The sequence below is a fragment of the Neodiprion pinetum genome, chromosome 4, assembly GCF_021155775.2.
Source record: "Neodiprion pinetum isolate iyNeoPine1 chromosome 4, iyNeoPine1.2, whole genome shotgun sequence".
Classification (NCBI taxonomy): domain Eukaryota; kingdom Metazoa; phylum Arthropoda; class Insecta; order Hymenoptera; family Diprionidae; genus Neodiprion; species Neodiprion pinetum.
The window spans coordinates 547,501-560,456 of NC_060235.2; the positions used below are offsets into that span (position 1 = coordinate 547,501).

Consider the following 12,956-nt stretch of genomic DNA (forward strand, 5'->3'; position numbering starts at 1 on the left):
GTATATGTGTATATGTATGTATTGTACATTAGGGTGATCTAAGAAAAAAAAAAAAAAATCGACCATCTGTTTTGTTTTCAAAGTTACACGTTTGCCAATTGTAGGAATAGAAAGTATAAGACGCCTTTTATAACTTGAGCCTTTAATGTTAATATTTAGTGGTTCCTGAACGCAATATTGCATTTTCCACTATCCATCTTTCATTTAATTAACAGGCGAAAGTAATTTTAGTTATTTCTGAATTTTGGAGTTCAGCAACGAGGCAATGTACATAAATGTCTGACACATGTTGTTGTAGGGAATTGAATGCTCTATAGAAAAGATTTTTTGAAATTTTTTGATGACTAAACTCCTTCACAAGTTACTCAAGGTTAAGGTTGAAGTCATGTAAAAATTGACTTGTCACGAAATATTGTAATTTTTTTTTTTGCAAAACATTTCAGCCTCTATAAAATTATGTAATTCAATCAATTTTCAACTCGGGCAAATTTGTTTTGTAGTTATTACAAGTAATAATATGTAATACATGTAATTCCACTTTAAGAGCACCATATTTTTTTTTTATTATTTATTTAGATTTTTAAAGACTGTTTGTTTTATTTAGGTTTAATATAAATTTGTTGCAAATTCGCTCGCACGAGATCGGAAAAGAAAAAGAAAAATTTGCCACCCTCTCTTCTCCTTGTCCGTCGCATTATCGATGCGAGGCAAGCGTAGCCGCGTTCAAAATTCACAATACACATATGTATCCCGAAGTAGTGTTTTGTTTTTTCGTTTTCTCCTCTCTATTCATCGAGTTTGACAAACGCCAAACGCAAAATACCGTCGCCGGTAAAAATTAAAAATCGTCATATTCGTTGGGGGTGCGGGGAGAAATGGCGTCAGGGGATGTCACCTTTTCCCGTACGATGTTCCGCGTCCCATACAGTTCCATTCCATACAATTCCACCTATTATTATTATTCCCGCTAACCGAAATGTTTAAAAAGATTTACGCTTTATTTATGTCAGCCACGCGTACGGGTTATAATTCACGGGGTTTTGCGGAGGCGGCGGGGAGGAAGGGAAGGAAATCCGAGCTTTTCACCCGAGCGGTTGTCCGGGTAGAGATTTTAAAACGAGAAACCGAGCTACGGTAGCGGTCTTTCTCGGGTCTTTCGAATAACTTTGAAAAGAATTCGGCTTCGAAATTACAGTCAAATCTTCAACTGAAACACAGCAGAAGCAACGTTCGAATTTCAATATTCGGTACGGTAAATCATTATCCATTGAATGTGAATAAGCGCAGAGTGTTGCAATAAAGAATCCTCGATTAAGTCGAGCAGCGGTTACGATCTAGGATTATATCTATCGACTGGTCAACTCTCGACGTCGCGGTTGAGAAAATATTATACCCACCATCGTGTAACGTAAACGCTCAAGTTTCTAGTTATAACGTGGTTCAATGTTTGTTTTCGGAGATGAGTCAGGGTCCGGGCACGGTTTTCGGAAGCAGATAGATGGGAAACGTGCAAGTGCCCACGTGTACCTGTGCCTACTACACCCACGTATGTACCCGGACGGTGGCGGTGAGAGTGACGTCGGACAAGACGCGCGACACCGGTTGATAGTTAACACCTCGTTAGCTCGCGCATCCCTCGCGTAGCTTCGTTCTGTACAGGTATTGCATACAAGTGTAACAATACGCGCGACGGGTGAGAGACTGCGAAAATTAATCAGAGCCCGTTGCGACGAACAACGATCTTACGACGAGTTTTCGTTTTCGAATCACGATCCGATCACAGCGACGACGAAAAATATTGAAAATTAAAAAAACATACGCGTGTCGTTCATATTGCAAATACGCTTGTCATCTTTTTTCACTTGCTTAAAACCCGGCCAAATCGACAAGTAGGTTGGTGTTGTACAACAAAACGTGCGACTTTACCCATATGTAAATATTTTATTTATTTATTTTTTTTTTATTCACAGCTGGGTTGAAAATTGTTTGAAGGAAAAGAAAAAAAAAAGTACGTTGAAAAAATTCAACACAAATCTGCATACGATCGATTAACGGGTCAATCCAGAAAATCCCCATAAATATAAAACGATCCTAACCGATGTGTGCATCGGTATCATCCTCTGCAGCCTCTCCGAAGCGTTTGTATAGAAACGTGTGTATACGTTTTTGCGGTGTTGTCTCTGCATACGTATGAAATATATGTCCGAGAGTGAGAGCAGAGGATTACATTGCTTGACGGTTCGGCCGTTTGCTCGCGGATTATATTTGTTTGTTTGGCCATACGTGTATGCACACATGAGTATTCGTAATGGTGTATGCACGACGGAATACTGCACGGTCGGAACCGTCGTCGTAAATAATATCTTATAGCGTACAGTTTCAAATGGTCAGAAGCAGCCGGTATCACACGGTTGTAATACCACAGCTGGCATAAAAATCCATACGTGTGCGCGCGTGTGCGAAACACAAACACACCGCACGCGGTGTGGTTGAATATTTGGAAAACACGATGTACGGATAGTAAGATGAAGAGAGAAAGAGAGAGAGAGAGAAAAAAGTCAAGGTTACGGGGAGTATCTAAAGTGTGGGTAAACGGTAGGTATATAGAAATAACCTGTAACTTGAGAAGTACTTAATTTTCCAAAGATCCCATGGTCTAAAATAAGAGGCAGTATCGGAGAAGAGAGAAAAAAAGTGCAGAGTTAATGTTATTCCATTCGGTTCAATCATTCAAGTTTGTTCATCCATCTCCATCGCCATCTCCGTACACATCTCCAGGCTTGTTGTTCTTGGCGATATTATATTATATCAGTTATGTACCCACTTGGAAACTGCGGACCGACGCGAAAAGCTACTGTTTTTCTCAGAACTGTTTCATCTTCTCCTGTGACATTTTCCCTCGGTAAGGAAAACAAAACAAAACCCGACAGGGTAAGCGGAGAGGAAGTATCTCAAGAATAAAGAGAGAGAGAGAGAGGGAGAGAGAATGATACCGACACTTTGCGGATATGGATAAATCTTTTTAACGCGAATGATACATGACGGGCTAGCTTTCGGGAATTGAAGAAGATTGGAAATTCATGGTCACGGTAAAATAGGTGTGCCAATATCACACGTGGGCCGAGATTTGCAAAGTATTGACGAAAGCGAAGAGACAACAAAAAGTAACGAAATATAACATCGGTCAACACGAATTTTCAGTCTGGCTTCTAAATGTCAAAATTTTGATTTCTTCTACGTAACTAATAAACGAAAAAATAGTTTCATCGGATAAAGTTTGTTTTTATAGAAACGAGAACGACGTTTCGGATTTCCAGAAAAATTACTCATTTTCTCAAACATTTATTGCAAATAACAATTGAACAAAGTTCGGTTTTGCATTTAAATCACTTTCATTGGAAAATAATAATTAATAATAAGCTAGAAATATAAAAGAATCGATGAAGAAAGTTTAAAAATGAATATTCTTCGAACTTCTTCTATATACGTACGAACTTTCTCGTATCAAACTCCAAACGTAACTTCCATTATGCTCTCATTATGCTACCCCTGATAACGCTAATAACGATAAAGTTCATCACATTTTGGTGAAAACGTTTTCCTTTGTCTTCCGAATAGGCACCCATATTAGCTATTAATCAAAAACTTCAACACTTATTTATCAACGTAAAAAGGTATCTCGGTAGAATCTCGAGAGAAAATTTTTTTTTCTGTTTTTTTCTTGACCTGCGGTAATTGGAAGATTACGAGAAAGTAGCGAATTTTGGGATTTTATAGGATGTCCAAACCGATGACTGCGTTAGATATTTATACAGGGTTGGAGTGCCGCCAAAATTAGGATATAACTTTGTTATCCTTAGCCTTTCGGTCTGCCCGATGATCGTGAGGGTCGAATAGGAGGAATAGAAGGTGTATGTAGGTACTAAAATCGCGAGAACGAGGATAGTTCACAGTAGGACAAACACGTCGGAGAGTATGAGGACTTTGAGTGACGTTGACGGCCGACTCGCTTGATTTTTCAATGACGAGGAACAGCGTGAATTCGTAAACTTTGTTATTAATAATAATATTCCAACAGAGAGACTTCGTTTTAAAATATTGGGTATATATATGTAGCGTAGCTATGAATTGGTTCTCTATTCTGTACGCCAAGATCAACGCGCGGTGACGAAAATTTAAAAAGAATTCCCAAGCTTCGATAATAATTTTCATCACCAAGGATCGTCGAGCGTTCCGATTTTGCAGGAGAAGGAGAAGGAGAAGGAAAAACTACGACTTCTTATTCTTATTCTTCACCGAGTGTTGCCTATTGATGCCAAGATGGAGGATGCATGCCGAGTCCGAAAGTCAGAAATATCCAAGATGAAGGGACGTACGGATGAGTAGTGAACAGCTGCTCGCGCGTGTCCCTAATTTTCCTAACCAACTAACTAACCAACCGTGTACCTACCTTCCTTCCTTTCTTCCTTCCTGCCCGACGCGTCTCGATCCTATCAAGAATCGCACTCGTCGATATTGAAAGCAAACGGAGAATCGGTGTACCATCGTTTCCGACAAGGCAAAGAAAGGTAAGGAGAGCGATAAGCACCCGAGTGGTATTTGGTATTACATACCACTTCGTCAATGATCAACGACAAAAATTTCACGAGGAATTTGATCAAGATACAAGATATCCCGTGCATCGCGTTGACAATTGCGCGAAAGTAAATACGCGCGAATTACATCCTCCTCCATCGAAAGCCCGTGTAGTTGTGTTGGAGGGAAAACCAACTCTCCACCTTCCTCACCGTCATTTTGTCTCTCTCCTCGTCCATCGTCATGGCAACGTTAACGTGCTTTTGATGGGGTTCGCGAGGAGGCATCCGTTTCTACTCAAGTATTCACGAAAACAGGGGATATTCATGGAAAAGACCGTTTGTTCCAGCCGTTGAGAAGGAAAAGCTCGGGGAAAAGGAAGAGGACGCCGAGGAGTTTTAGTTGAAGGTTGGAGCGTTTCACCCGCGGGAAGATCCGAGTTCGAATCTACCGAACCCCGCCCGACTCGCTCAGCCGTAAGACGCGTCGGTAGGTCCGCGTGTATAGGTATACGTATACCGAGATCAAGTCGATGCGGATGCTTCGATTTAAATCTGTTGCGATGTAGACGAGGAAAACGGCGGTGCCCGCAAACTCTCTGGCAACGAATTAAAATACAAGAATTGCGTTCCGAGGTGCGATGACCTGAGCTACAAAGAGAGAGAGAGAGAGAGAGAGAGAGAGAGAGAGAGAGAGAGAGAGAGAGAGAGAGAGAGAGAGAGAGAGAGAGAGAGAGAGAGAGAGAGAGAGAGAGAGAGAGAGAGAGAAAGACAGAAGTGGGAAAACTTTGAGGAAAAAATAGTTAATTCCGAAAGATATGACAGAGTCCTGCGAGATAAAACCGCGAACAGAAATAATGAGGGACAAAAGTACGAGCGAGGCATTGATACAAAATAAATAATTGTCGCAAAGTTTTAGTATCCCTGGCAATTGATTATTCTACATTACAGTTAATAAGCTTAAAAATAACGAGTGTGTATTTCGTAACAAACCTTGTAAAATTTATAAAATTATCCGTCATTTTTGTCTCGAGGTGAAGATATCGTTTGAAATGAAACGCTAACGACGTGTCAAAGTTCGTTTTTAATTCCATGATCGTCACAACATTCCATACGTAAACGGTACGTATGTCTGTTTGTTTTTTCTTTTCTCGCTTCCTTTTCACTCGAATAACTGCCGCGGTTCACTGTTAACGAAACACACACTACGCGTCCATCGTCTCGCAGGTTTGAATGAAAACTGACGGTATAACTGAGAGACGATTACACCTGCGGTAACACCTTGATGAACGTTTCTTTTATTCGAAGAGGTTCGTTCCGTTGCTCCGGTCTCGCGAAGGGCAATCCTCCTGTTAATTCAACGTTACCGAATCCTACCGACCGTCCGGTAATGTTATTATTTATCCTTAACACCGATTCGCACATCTGACGTGAAAAAGCCGCGCGTGACGCGTCTCGCGTCGTCTTACATCGCCACGTGAGCACGACTAGCCGGCCGATTTCCGATCGACGGAATTGAAAGCACGACGAAGACGACACTTGGAAAGGATAGGATTGGATTTGATGGTACGATATAGGATAGGATAGGATAGGATGGGATCGAACGGCACGACAAGGATGATAACAGGTATTATACGGGTCGCGCGACGCAACGCAACCCAACGCAGCGAGACGCGACGTAACGCAATGCTGCCGAAATGGTGCGACGTTATAGTTGTTTGTCCCGGCGCAGCGGCGCTCGGCGTCGGGACGCCCACCACCTGTGGGGGCTTTCGGGTCTCCCGTCTTCGGACGCGGGGATGAAAAGCTCGTTTCAGATTCCGAAGCTGGCCGGCCGCCGTTGCGTCTTTCAGTATTTCGCCGACGAAGCGCGCAGGCGCTCGTAACTAACTATATATGTATAAACGACGACGAAGACGACGACGGGATGTGCAGAGGAGAGAAAGGAAGCGAACGGACTAACGACGACTCGTCGGCGAAACACGTCGGCGAAAATTGTGTTTGTAGAATCTATTTCTGGGCATAATGACGCTCATCCTGACGACGACGACGACGACGACGACGACGACGACAACTCAGAGGTGGAAAAAATAATAGTGATATAACTAAGAAAAATATACGGTCAACTAATCGGCATCTATGTATATTATAATAGCCGATGTATTTTCGCACCGATGATTATATTATATATCATGTATGTGCGGTTGGGACGACACATTCGTTCGCCGCCGTCCGGAAATCTGGCTATTAGTCTCGGCTAGAATATATATGACACCGAATTTTATTATTACCTTGTGTCACTCCGGGTACACGCCTCCGGTCCTGTACGGCTTGAAGAAATTATTCGAGACGAGGAAAAATTTCTCGCGGTACGCGACTATTGTTTCATCATCGTAATATCTCATCGCGATTTGTTCGTAAACAGAGTGGAAGAGACGCGTGCATGCCAGCTCATCAGTGCGAGTGAAAAATGACTACGGTCGAAATAAAAATAAACCAATTTTTACAAGAGATGGAAAGAATTGCAGTGAATTTATCAAAAACACCCTGAAAACTGTTCATGTCAAAGTTGCCTTCTATACTTGAACGTATGCTGTATGTTACATACCTGCTTGTAGAAGGTGGAAAATCGCATGTTTGTTTTTTCAATCAGCGATTTGACAATGGGTGGGTATAACGGACGAGAAACACCAGTTTCTAAAACCCGAGGGTCCGACCGGCGTCCGAATTCAGGGCAGTGTTCCAAAAGTCAAGGATTTAGGGTCAGCGGAACAGGGACTTTGAAGAGCGGTGCTAAAAAAAAAAAAAAAAAAAAAAACGCGAAAAATCAAATCGATCTTGACTCGACCAGTTCGGCGAACAAATTATGCGTGGTATTGAACAGGAAGAGTCAGTCAGAAGCATGTATAACATTAATCACTGGCGACAATCCTAACTCGAAGACCATCAAGGTGTACACACGTGTCGTTAGCAGAATTATAACATTATCGCTCGCTGTATATAACGTATACAGAAAGAGAGTAGGTAGGTAATAATATTTCGCGACATATTCTTGTCCCAGCAAATGACGCGCATGATTAACGACGTTCCGGCGTAATTGTCATGGAAACGTACCGCCGCAGAGAGACCACCGGATCAGAGCCGACGACGATGAGACCTTGGCTCAGAAGCGGTCACGTGCCAAGAGTAGGCAGGGTTGCGGTGTCCGAAAATTCGGCGTCTCGCGAGTTGATCTCATTGTTGGCAGCCGGATGATTACGCGGCAACGATTAAAGATACGCAGGCTTGGATTCTCTGATTATCCAAGATGGTCTCGGCACGATTCGAGCCGACGTACGGGAGAGGCGCGCGTGCATCCGCGATGTAAGGAAACGAGGTGAAACAATGCGCGTAAGATTCGGTTGAACCAATCGGAAAACATATCCAAGGTAAGCAGCGTCGTACGACAGGCTTGATGTTTTGTCCTTTACAGTTTATACTATGACTTTTCCAACTTTTGACTGTAATAACTGGCATTTTCGGGAAACGGAATGTAGGGAAATAAATAAGTGTAACCTGAAGTGAACCTGTTTACGTGAATACCGCGACGTCATCTCGGACAGCTTGTTTCCTTACATCACGCATGCATCGAGTAGTTTGTTTGCGGGGATAACCGGGCTCCGCGTGATCGCGAATTCGAATCGGTATATAGGTAGGTGATACGGCTTAGAGCGCAAACGTCGGTAGTTACGTGGCGTTTTCCTACTGTGGTGTCACTCTTGGTCGGGCGCCAAAAAACGGTATACATCAGCCGCGAGAGACTCAACTCCTCGTCGAAATATTATTCGTTCGAAAATAAGCAAGAGTCTTCTTTTTCTTCGTCTTATAGTCCCCTCTTTTTATTCGTTTGCTTTTACCACCACCACCAGCAGCACCTCCTCCTCCTCCTCCTCCTCGCCATTCATCGACGGCGCAAATTACAAGCGCGCGATGGATCTCGGCCAAGTTCCGTCAAGCCTCCCACCCCCCAACCTATCCGTCGTTTTATCGCATCCGCGCGGAAAATCGTATTTTTCGAATATCCGTATAAATCGGGAAAACTACCCCTTGGATCCGACTGCGATGCGTCGGAGTACAGCAAGTGGCAAGTGTTCCCGAAACCCGCACGTCTCTGTGTCCATCTCTCTAAGTAGTGTGCGTATGTGGAAATTGCGCATACACATACATCCGCGGCACACGCCTCGTTGAGGAGGTTCGAGAGGAGAAGAAAGGTGATTCCGACAGAGGTTTCCTCCCGAAAGTAGGTATAAGGAGAGAGTTAAGGATTCCGCTAAAAAGGGCGCCCGCGACGTTCGAGCTTTGGAAGAAGGAGCGAACGATCAATCTTAATCGGGCGGACGGGCCTCGGGATTTATTACCGGACCGGTATGACCGTACGACCCGGTGGCAAGCGTCTCTCCGTCACGGGGCTATAAGGGTACATCGTTTGCCGAATCGCGAGAGTGGATCACCCGGGAATCTCTTACTTCCTCATTTCCAACCTCATTATCCACCCGCGGCACAGAGATTTAGAACAAGGACGATCCAGTTCAAGAGAAGGTTACGCGGGTCTTTCCGACGGAACTTTTCACGCCGTACGATCGTTTCGCGTTCTTCTTGACGCGTTCTCTCCCTCCTTCTACAGCGTTTTTGGAAAACGCACCGAGCCGGTAAAAACCTTCAGAGAGGAAAGAAACGGAGCCTCGAATGTCGCAGAGGCGAATATTTTCACCTTTGTTTTTTCCTGTTTCCACGTTTTCGGAGAATGGAACGGAGCGGACAGAGGGTCGAGTATCAAATATTCCAAATACATTTTCCGAGCCAGAAGTTTCTCTTCCTTTTCCTCTCTGGCTCGCTGATCCTTCGCAGTTTCTTTTCTCTCCGTCCCCTCCTCTCCTTCTTCTTCGCGTCCTCGACGGTGGCACAACGACGGCACCCGCGCGCGTTCTTAAAAGGGATCAATGCGTCTGAGGACGGGGACCATCCGTTAACGGGGCAGAATAGCCTCCAGGGAAGAGACCCCAGCCAAATTAATGTTTGTCCCTAGCAGTAACTTATCCGCCATCCAGTATATTACAGCTTACGATCACAGTTCGCTGATAAATGGCCGACGTATGCGGCTCAGCTCACCTTCCCACGGACGGACGAACGAGGACTAAAACTACTCCAAAAGCCAGAGCGATCGCGTAGGTATAATAACAACGTTGTTGGTCCTTTACGCAGTCGTCGCAAGGATCGTTCGTTCCTTGCTCTCCGTACGGCGTCTCGACTTGTTTTCACACCTACTACTACCTATAATATCTATAATGTAAAATTTTTACAATCCATTATGCCGCACGCTTTCAATTTCACTTTTCCGTGTTTCTTTTTTTCTTTTTTCTTTATTTTGCTCACGAATCTGGAAGCATTTCGACAACGACCTCACCGAATAGAGTTTATTACGCCCGAGTTAGTTTAGGGTTGTTGTGATAGGTCCTGAGCGCTCTCAACGCCAGAATTCTTTGGCTCGGTGCCCACCGGAGGCCGCATAAGCCCACGAAGAGAAGCCTGCTCTTTTTTTTTTCCCCTTTCGCCGAATACCTGATCTTCATACATGTGCATCGTCGCACCCGGTCCACGGATATCGGAGAGGCGAACCCAGTGACCTTCTTCCTGCCGTACTCAATCATCGTCAAGATCGACAAAATTCGATGGGTGCAGACGTGAAATCGAAAATCGGAGAAAAAGGCCCCCCACGAAAAAAAAAAAAGGAGAAACACTAATTACAGGAGGACCCTAGACGACGGCGGAGGAAAGTTGAATATATGCACAAAAATAAAGAGTACGGGCATATAACGGGAGCCAACTTTCGAGTCCCCTTTCGAGCTTAGCCTCTGTCCTAGTCGTACAATACAGCAATTGCGGAGTGTTCCGCGCTCGTTGGTTGCCTCCTGTAATTAAATGCAATCAGGGAACAGAGTGCTCCGAATTGCCAACATTTAGCTCGCTCCGCCGTCACGACTACCAACGCAACGCAACGTAGGGATGCGTGCGCGCAACCCTGATAATGCGAACGTGTCCGTGTGCGGAGGTTCGATGGTATAACAAGAACAGCGACGTTCGTGCTCTGCTTTCGACGAATGGTTTTGCTCGCCCCATCTCGACGTCTCTCTCTTTCTCTATCGTATACCACGTAGGCATGTGTACGCGTTTGTGTACGTATATATATATATATATATATACATATACGTATACGTACGTATGTACGCAGAGCCGGCAGTCAGCCATTCGGTGGAATTCCATCTCTCGCCATCTCTCGAATCGCGCGCGCGAATGGGACCCGCTCCGTTGCTTTTCCGACGTTCTCTATCAAACGCTCTTTCAGAAAACTTTGTCGAAGCAATTAACGGAAATTCAGTTCCTCCGCAACAGCCTGCCTTTCCGCGGCGTAGGACGGAGTTCTCTCTCATAGACGTATACTTCCTACCTACCTCCGCTTCTTTGTTTCGATGCAGGGACGAGAAGAGAAAACGGATAATTATATAATTTGAAAAGTAAAATGGATTGAAATCCTTATAGAGAGAGCAGAGAGAGAGAGAGAGAAAAAATCCCTCAACTATATTACCAAGTGCTTCGGGCCGAATATAGTATAACATAGACGATAACGAGGTCCAACTTTTATCCAACTCTCGTTAATAATCGTATTGTATATAAGGTACCTTATACCGAAATTTCAATACTCGACGATTCCGAAAAATTATTTTATCCATACGAACGTGAAATGAATAGGTATTCGTACGTAAGATTGACGATATGTGCACGTGTTATCAACGGGACTCATATAATGTGTGAATTGAAATCGCTGTTAGGTAGACAGCACGTGTTATACATGTTTATATATACACATATACTGTATAGTACATGCCAATATAGTAGAACCGCGAATTGTATATCGGAGAAAGTTTCGTCGAGCTGCAAGAAACTTTGGAAATTTGTTAAATTGCCAATTTACCGTCAAAACTAAGACTTGCCTCTGATCCTCTCCTCTCTTCTCTTCTCTTTTCGTCACGACTTTCGACCCGCCTGCGCAAGTATTTCTTTTCTCCCCGGCAAGCCTCGAGTCAGTTGGTAATTTTTTGTCCCGCGGAGCTTCGATTCCCCGATCTTCTGCCCCGAATCAACCCCGAAAATGTTCAATATTTATTTCCGTTGAGTTATACGCGTATAATACGTCGACAACGACGAATACGAATGAACAAATACCGTTCCTATTTGCTTGACGATTCTAAATCCAGTCTCTTCGTATAGCTTGGAAGCTGCGATTCTTATTGCAGAATCGATTTGTCGATAAAAGGATTTAAAAAAAATATATAAAAACTAAAAAATCAATAACCGCGGCCCTCGGCATTTTTCGCGCTTGCAAAAATCTTCTTGTTGTACGATATATAGTTGATATATAATCTTGTATAACGTTATTTTAGTTGACCGAAAAATTGAACGTGCTGAAAATAAATGGAAATAAAATTGGTCCAGCAAGGCCCCGGTTTTGAAATGTGTGGAATAGAAAATAAAGTTTCTAACAATTTTTTGAGAATTTCAAAAAAGATCCTATTCAAAATCACTTTATATATTTATAAATAATCGAGCAGTGGGATAAAAAATCTGAAAAAATTCAGGCTACCGTTCCAGTCGGAACAATTGCAGGTTTTTTTTTTTTTTTTTTTTTTTTTTTTTTTCAAGACAAAATCAGAAATGGTTAGGGTCAGACGTTGGTCGGGTTCGCATGGAATTCTCGGTGTACCCACAGATATTGTACAGCCAGTAGAAGCGTCGCGATGGTAAAGTTGCGAGCAACAGCATTGTGCTGAAAAGTTTCGTTGCATTGCTCGCCAATTCGACTGAAACGGTGGCGGCGGGCAGCCGGAACCGGAAGCGGGTGCAGGCGCCACCGGAAGTGACCTCGTAATTCTCCCTTTCCCATGCTCTCCGTGTAGCCGGTGAACATGAATTACGGGTGTGCAGTAGCAGTCGCAGCCACCGAGCCTTTGTCCTTGTACAACCGCCCTCGGAATCCCCTGCAAGCCCGTCCGAAGGCATTAAAGCGCACGGGAGAATTTCGAAGGACGATAACGACGCCGGTTTTTCCTACGTTTTAACGTGTCTTCATTTCCATCTCTCTACCGGAGCATCTTTCACCTTGAACATTTTTACCGCGCGACTTGATCTCGTTTTTCTCGTAGCGTTTAAAATTTATACAAACCCATGTACAATAACAATGTGATAAAATGTGATTGTAATATTTGCGCGACAGGACTTGAGCTAAGATTTCACGTATCGAGGTATGAAATATTTAGCGCTAACCGCGACGCAATTCCGTGAATAATT

At 43.7% G+C, this 12,956-nt stretch overlaps 1 protein-coding gene across 9 annotated transcripts in view; it reads right to left on the reverse strand.

Moving 5' to 3' along the window:
* LOC124216189 (zinc finger protein 541) overlaps positions 1 to 12,956 on the reverse strand; it is a 183,196-nt gene that overhangs the window by 97,915 nt on the left and 72,325 nt on the right. The window contains exon 1 of one of the 9 annotated variants that reach the window (XM_046620413.2): positions 5,568 to 6,345. The exons of the other annotated variants lie outside the window; for them this stretch is intronic. The gene's annotated coding sequence lies outside the window, so the exon portion shown is untranslated. Of the gene's footprint in view, positions 1 to 5,567; positions 6,346 to 12,956 lie in introns of those variants that run through there. 9 annotated transcript variants of the gene reach the window in all.